The sequence below is a fragment of the Nomascus leucogenys genome, chromosome 8 (assembly GCF_006542625.1).
Source record: "Nomascus leucogenys isolate Asia chromosome 8, Asia_NLE_v1, whole genome shotgun sequence".
Lineage (NCBI taxonomy): Eukaryota > Metazoa > Chordata > Mammalia > Primates > Hylobatidae > Nomascus > Nomascus leucogenys.
Genome location: NC_044388.1, coordinates 87881231 through 87888625, shown reverse-complemented (window position 1 = coordinate 87888625; position 7395 = coordinate 87881231). Strand labels below are relative to the sequence as shown.

The 7395-nt window shown below is 41.0% G+C and overlaps 1 non-coding gene across 1 annotated transcript; it reads right to left on the bottom strand.

Annotated features, from left to right (window-relative positions):
- Positions 1 to 7038: 7038 nt before the first annotated feature.
- On the bottom strand, positions 7039 to 7145 carry LOC115836570. Its single transcript, XR_004031620.1, has one exon. It is a non-coding gene; the product is annotated as a U6 spliceosomal RNA (small nuclear RNA).
- Positions 7146 to 7395: the final 250 nt, after the last annotated feature.

Genomic DNA, 7395 nt, shown 5'->3' with positions numbered 1-7395 from the left:
GTATTTTATTTATTTATTTATTTATTATTATACTTTAGGTTTTAGGGTACATGTGCACAATGTGCAGGTTTGTTACATATGTATCCATGTGCCATGTTGGTTTGCTGCACCCATTAACTCGTCATTTAGCATTAGGTATATCTCCTAATGCTGTCCCTCCCCCCTTCCCCCCACCCCCCAACAGTCCCCGGAGTGTGATGTTCCCCTTCCTGTGTCCATGAGTTCTCATTGTTCAATTCCCACCTATGAGTGAGAACATGCGGTGTTTGGCTTTTTGTCCTTGTGATAGTTTACTGAGAATGATGTTTTCCAGTTTCATCCACGTCCCTACAAAGGACATGAACTCATCATTTTTTATGGCTGCATAGTATTCCATGATGTATATGTGCCACATTTTCTTAATCCAGTCTATCGTTGTTAGACATTTGGGTTGGTTCCAACTCTTTGCTATTGTGAATAGTGCCACAATAAACATACATGTACATGTGTCTTTATAGCAGCATGATTTATAGTCCTTTGGGTATATACCCAGTAATGAGATGGCTGGGTCAAATGGTATTTCTAGTTCTAGATCCCTGAGGAATCGCCACACTGACTTCCACAATGGTTGAACTAGTTTACAGTCCCACCAACAGTGTAAAAGTGTTTCTATTTCTCCACATCCTCTCCAGCACCTGTTGTTTCCTGACTTTTAATGATGGCCATTCTAACTGGTGTGAGATGGTATCTCACTGTGGTTTTGATTTGCATTTCTCTGATGGCCAGTGATGATGAGCATTTTTTCATGTGTTTTTTGGCTGCATAAATGTCTTCTTTTGAGAAGTGTCTGTTCAAGTCCGTCACCCACTTTTTGATGGGGTTGTTTGTTTTTTTCTTGTAAATTTGTTGAGTTCATTGTAGATTCTGGATATTAGCCCTTTGTCAGATGAGTAGGTTGCAAAAATTTTCTCCCATTCTGTAGGTTGCCTGTTCACTCTGATGGTAGTTTCTTTTGCTGTGCAGAAGCTCTTTAGTTTAATTAGATCCCATTTGTCAATTTTGGCTTTTGTTGCCATTGCTTTTGGTGTTTTAGACATGAAGTCCTTGCCCACGCCTATGTCCTGAATGGTATTGCCTAGGTTTTCTTGTAGGATTTTACAAGGCTACAGTAACCAAAACAGCATGGTACTGGCACCATAACAGAGACATAGATCAATGGAACAGAACAGAGCCCTCAGAAATGATGCCACATATCTACAACATCTGATCTTTGACAAACCTGACAAAAACAAGAAATGGGGAAAGGATTCCCTATTTAATAAATGGTGCTGGGAAAACTGGCTAGCCATATGTAGAAAGCGGAAACTGGATCCCTTCCTTACACCTTATACAAAAATTAATTCAAGATGGATTAAAGACTTAAATGTTAGATCTAAAACCATTGACTGTGTTTTAAAATAACAGAGTATATTTGGATTGTTTGTATAATTGGATTGTTTGTAACTCAATGGATAAATGCTTAGGGGATGGAAACACCATTCTTCATTATATGCTTATTTCACATTGCATGCCTGTATCAAAACATCTCATGTACCTTATAAATATATACACCTACTATGTACCCACAAAAATTAAAAATTAAAAAAATTAAATCAATAAAACATAAGTTATCGGTTCTTTTTTATTGCTCTACTTTTTAAGCAGTAAGAGGAAAAACCTTGGGATCAAAGAAAAGGGAAAAGGAAAGGACAGATTTGTTAAAAGCCTCAGTAAGTTATTTTCTCTAAGTTCTCTAGTTAAATCTGAAGGCCAATGTAAGGAATGAAGGCAAATTGAGGAGGCAAAAAGGGTGGAAGATTTCCTATTTCTTTTTTTTTGAGACGGGAGTTTCTTTCGTCACCCAGGTTGGAGTATAATGGCACGATTTCAGCTCACTATAACCTCCACCTCCTGGGTTCAAGCGATTCTCCTGCCTCAACCTCCTGAGTAGCTGGGATTACAGGCACCTGCCACCACGCCCAGCTCATTTTTTGTATTTTTAGTAGAGATGGGGTTTCACCATGTTGGTCAGGCTGGTTTTAAACTCCTGACCTCAAGTCATCCACCCACCTTGGCTTCCCAAAGTGCTGGGATTACAGGTGTGAGCCACCGCACCTGGCAGATTTCCTATTTCTTAAGCATACAGCTTTATAATTTGAGAAGACCAGAGTCTCTTCTTAAGACACACATTGATACATTAAAACGTTTTTCTATACCAGTTGATATTTTTAGTCCATTATCTATTATAAAATTATTCTCTTATAAACGTGTATTTCACAGTGCCTTGTAAAGGTCATGATTGCTCATCTTTCAGTTTTCACTGAAACTCAGGTGGCATATTTATGATTTCCCCTATTACCTTGTTTAAAGCTCCCTAGAATTTGCACCACCCTGGTCATCCCCACTTTCAATCAAACTCTCAGATTCTGTTATAGCCACTGTCCTTTCCCCCATTATCCCAAATGAGAAGCACTAGCTAGAGCACCTCTGAGGGTCTTTCCAGATCTAACATTCTATGGGTCTACAAATTTCTGGGACAGAAGTGAATGAAATATTAATACTGCATATAAGCAAAGAGGCCTCTGTGTCACGTGGCTGGGACTCAGTGATGCTGAGAGGATGACGGCACAAAGCCCTGAGGGTGGATACATCCTGGGTGTACCCTTTCCCCCTGGGTTCTCAGAGAGCACATGGAAGGCCATGCCCAGGGCATAGCTGAGGAAGCACTGTGTTGGCACCTCACTGCCTTCTTGTCTTTTAGGCATGACTAATCCATAGGGAGGAGACTAAAGGTCTTCTTTTATTCACAATCAGCTTGCTCTGAACCTGTGCTTAGTATACCTTCCTGGTCTCTGGAGACAATGGAAACAGGATAAGCAGGTCAGACAGAAAAACTGCAAACGGTGACTTGGCTTTCCTTTTTCTGGGTCTCACTCACCATCACCATGGGGCCTACACCACACACACATTTGCGAAACAAGCACACTTGCCACAAACATGTATGCATTGGTCTACCACCGGACAACACACTAGGGCTCCATCTGCTACTTGAATATTCTGACCTAACACTCTCACGCACACGTGTGCATTCACGTACACACTTTCTCTGTCACACTTTGTTCAAACATAAACATATAACCTGTCCATACACAAATGACTCTTCAAAAACATACCCCATCCATAAATAAGCACAAATTTCCCAAAGCTACCTCTCTCCCTCCCTCCCTCTCGCTCTGTCTCTCTCTCTCTCACACACACACACACACGCTCTGTTCACTTCTGTACACACTCATACACCCACTACAGCCAATCCTCACTCCCACAATACCCTGTTATATACATTTACAGACTTTGTCCCCACCACTTTATCCATACCTCACATTTAGCTGCCACCAACAGTTTCTTTCATACACAAAAACACAAACGCAGTTGTGCTCAGTCCTTATTCCTTTTCTATAAAACTCAAACTTGTTTTACTCAAAACACGGTTTTGAGTAACATAAGATTTCCCCCATGGACATGTAGTCAGTTACCACACTTCCCACCTTCACCCCCATATAAACCCTGACCAATTACACATATATACACTCTGCCCACCATCCTACCCACAACACACACTTGGTTTCCATCAACCATCTTTATTCTTACATGCACATGCATGCATACACTCATGCATGTGTGCACACACACTCGCACACACACACAGTCCGTGACAGCTGCCTCCACTCAGCCATCACAGGCACACAACATGCTGAGCTATCATAAACTCCCCACCATAGCCCCGTGGACATCACACATCTTGTCCCCTCCCCACGATACTTTTCTATCTCCCTACCCCCACCTCACACACAGCATATGCTGCTCAAATATGCACAATTACTTCACCCCAAATATCTCTCCCTTTCCCTCACATATTACAACATTAAAAGAATGGTGAGGCCAGGCATGGTGGCTCACGCCTGTAATCCCAGCACTTTGGGAGGCCGAGGTGGGAGGATCTCTTGAGGTCAGGAGTTTGAGACCAGCCTGGCCAACATGGTGAAATCCCATCTTTACTAAAAATACAAAAATCAGTTGGGCGTGGTGGCGGGTCCCTGTAATCCCAGCTACTCAGCAGGCTGAGGCAGGAGAATCGCTTGAACCTGGGAGGCAGAGGTTGCAGTAAGCTGAGATCGCGCCACTACACTCCAGCCTGGGCGACAGAGCGAGACTCTGCCTCAAAAAAAAAAAAAAAAAAAAAAAGAATGGTGAGATATATAAGAATTCCAGGGTTATTGGGGGGAATGGTTGTGCTTACCTTCACACCTACAAAGAGCTTTTTTTCTCTCATGTTGAAGGATTAACACAGGTTGTTCATTAGCAACTGTGTTTTGAGTAACATAAGATTTCCCCCCATGGACATGTAGTCAGTTACCACACATTTTCAGTGGTTATGCCAGTTCCTTTTGAAAAGGCCAAGGAGAGCCTAGCCACACACAAACACAGAAACATAAATCAAAGATAAACTGAAAAATTAAGGGCTTTTTACTCTCCATTACTAGAAACGATCTCTTTGTCTTTATGCTCTATAAGGCCTGAAACAAAAGGGAGTTGGCACATCATTAACGTGTGCATGCATCTGTTATATGTCCTTGATCTCAGAAGAGCAGAATTCAGTAACATGTGCAACTTTTAAGCTGAAAAAATAAAAGTGTGTGTGTGGAGAGGGTGCATTAGCGTTCTTGATTCTTAGGTTCAGAAGTAGTTTAACAATTAATTCTCACTGCCCCTAGTCCAGAAATTCTGTCTGTGACAGCAGTGCCATAGTGGTGGAAATTAGACCTCCTCCTGAACATTGCCAGGGGTAGGAAGGTCTTGACTTCTCAACACCGCCACTTTGATCCCTGGAGCTAAGAAAAGTTTCCAGATGTTGAAGTCAAAATGATTTCCCTAAGTGTTCATGCTATTGGCCCCGGTCCTTCCCTCTGGAATAAAATAGAACACTCTGTTCTACCTGTTCCAACAAAAAAACCTATAGGGAATATACTCTTTAATTAACTAATTCAATCACCCAACAGACATTTATTGAATTCCACTGTATGCCATGCAATAGAGTGGCTACTATAGATATACGAATGAGAAAACCAGTCAAGATCTCTATTGCAAAATCTGGTAACAGTTGCTTTTCTGGAGGTTCTTGGAAACGGAATTATGAAAGAAAACTTGAGTAAATGGGAAGAATTGTTCAGGCAAATTGAGAAAGAGGCATGATTGTTCAATAAACCCAGGATTTGTTAGTAATTTCTGCTCTCTTGCTGAAGTGTGAGGAGGGGCAGAAGCTGCAGGAGCAGAAAATTTGACATCAGATGAGACCGAGAGAGTTTTGGTCCCCAGAAAACTGAAGACATGCAAATGGCCTCCAAGGAGGTTAGATAGTAGGCATCTCCTGTATGTTCAGGGCAGCCCATGATCCATGGGTGCCCATGATGACAGGGTCCCAAGGTAAAATGCAGAACATTCAATTAAATTTTTTTTTTTTTTTTGAGATGGACTTTTGCTCTTGTTGCCCAAGCTGGAGTGCAATGGCATGATCTCAGCTCACTGCAACCTCCGTCTCCCAGGTTCAAACAATTCTCCTGCCTCAGCCTCCCATGTAGCTGGGATTACAGGCACCTTCCACCACACCTGGCTAATTTTTTGTATTTTTAGTAGAAATGGGGTTTCACCATGTTAGCCAGGCTGGCCTCGAACTCCTGACCTCAGGTGATCCTCCTGCCTCGGCCTCCCAAAGTGCTGGGATTACAGGCATGAGCCACTGCACCCGGCCGAACATTCAATTAAATTTGAATTTAAGTTAGATAAATAATTTCCTACTATAAGTACATTCCATGCAATATATGGAACATATACTAAAAACGTATCCATTGTTTGTCTAAAATTCAAATGTAACTGTGAGTCCTGCATTTTAATTAGCTAAATCTGGCAAGCTTATATTTTGCTAATAATAAGTAAGGAAGCCAGGGTTCTCCAGTTTGCATAACAAACTGACCTTTTCAATTGGCTAGAAAACAGATATGAAGTAAACGGAGCCAAAGTGAAGAAGCCAGAGCCCCGGAGATCTGAAATGCATAGAAAGAACAGAAGGAAAGAGTCAGAAATGGGACTAGCAAGTGATGATGGAGCTAGGGCCAGTGACCTAGAGTCTATTCCTAGCATAGCCAGAATCCTACAGATACTACAGTTTTGTTTTGTTGCCAAACAAAATCCATCTCAGATCATGTGCATATCTTAATTTAACATTTTGGGCAGCTACAAATGAAGTGGAAAGGAGCCAAACGCTATGGACCGTCTCTACTGTGCTGACTAATTGCATTTTTGGCTCGGTGCTAGTTCACTTTGGGATTCACCTGTAATCTGAAATTTTATTTTTGCTAACTCTTGGTGTAGCCAACTTGTTTGTTTGCTGCCTCATTTTCATAGTAAAACTTCCTTTTGGAAAACTTCAACTGCTCAGAGAAGAAAAGGATGTTTCCTATACCGAGGACTGGCTACATAATTTGTGGGGCTCAGTGCAAAATGAAAATGCCAGACTCTTTATTCAAGAGCTGTTAAAGCCAGGCACGGGGGCTTGCATCTGTAATCCCAGCTACACGAGAGGCTGAGGCAGAAGGATCGCTTGAGTCCAGGAATTCAAGACCAGCTTGGGCAACATAGTAAGACTCTTTGTCTCTAAAAAAAATATTTAAAAATTGTTAAGAATTGCAAGAAGTTTCAAGAGATCTATTGCACGACATGACTATTGTTAACAATGGTGTATTGCATAACTGAAAAATGGCCAGGAGAGTAGATTTGTAGTGTCCTCACTACAAAAAAATTATTAGCATGTGAAGTAATGAATATGTTAATTAGCTTGATTTAACCATTCCATAATGTATACATATATGAAAGCATCATTTTGTACATGATAAATATATATAATTTTAATTTGCCAATTAAATAAAATTACTTTTAACTTTTAAAAAAATTTTATTTATTATAAATAAAAATATGAAATGCTTCATGAATTTGTGTGTCATGCTTGCTCAGGGACAATGCTAATCTTCTCTGTATTGTTCCAATTTTAGTATATATGCTGCCAAAGTGAGCACAAAGAAAAGAAAAGAAAAGAAGAATTTCCAGAAGAAGACATTAAACTGACCATGGGGTCCTTTTAAGTGCAGGACTCTGTGCAGCAACACAGATCGTACATTCATAAAGCCAACTCTGTCCATACCTCAATCACGATAGAGAGATAAATCTGTATACTTAGAGAGAGGGACTGTGATGGGAGAAGTTTGGACTCTTTTCAGAACTCACAAGGTCAGAAGGACATGCGCAGAGAGGGGAACACAGGTAGGA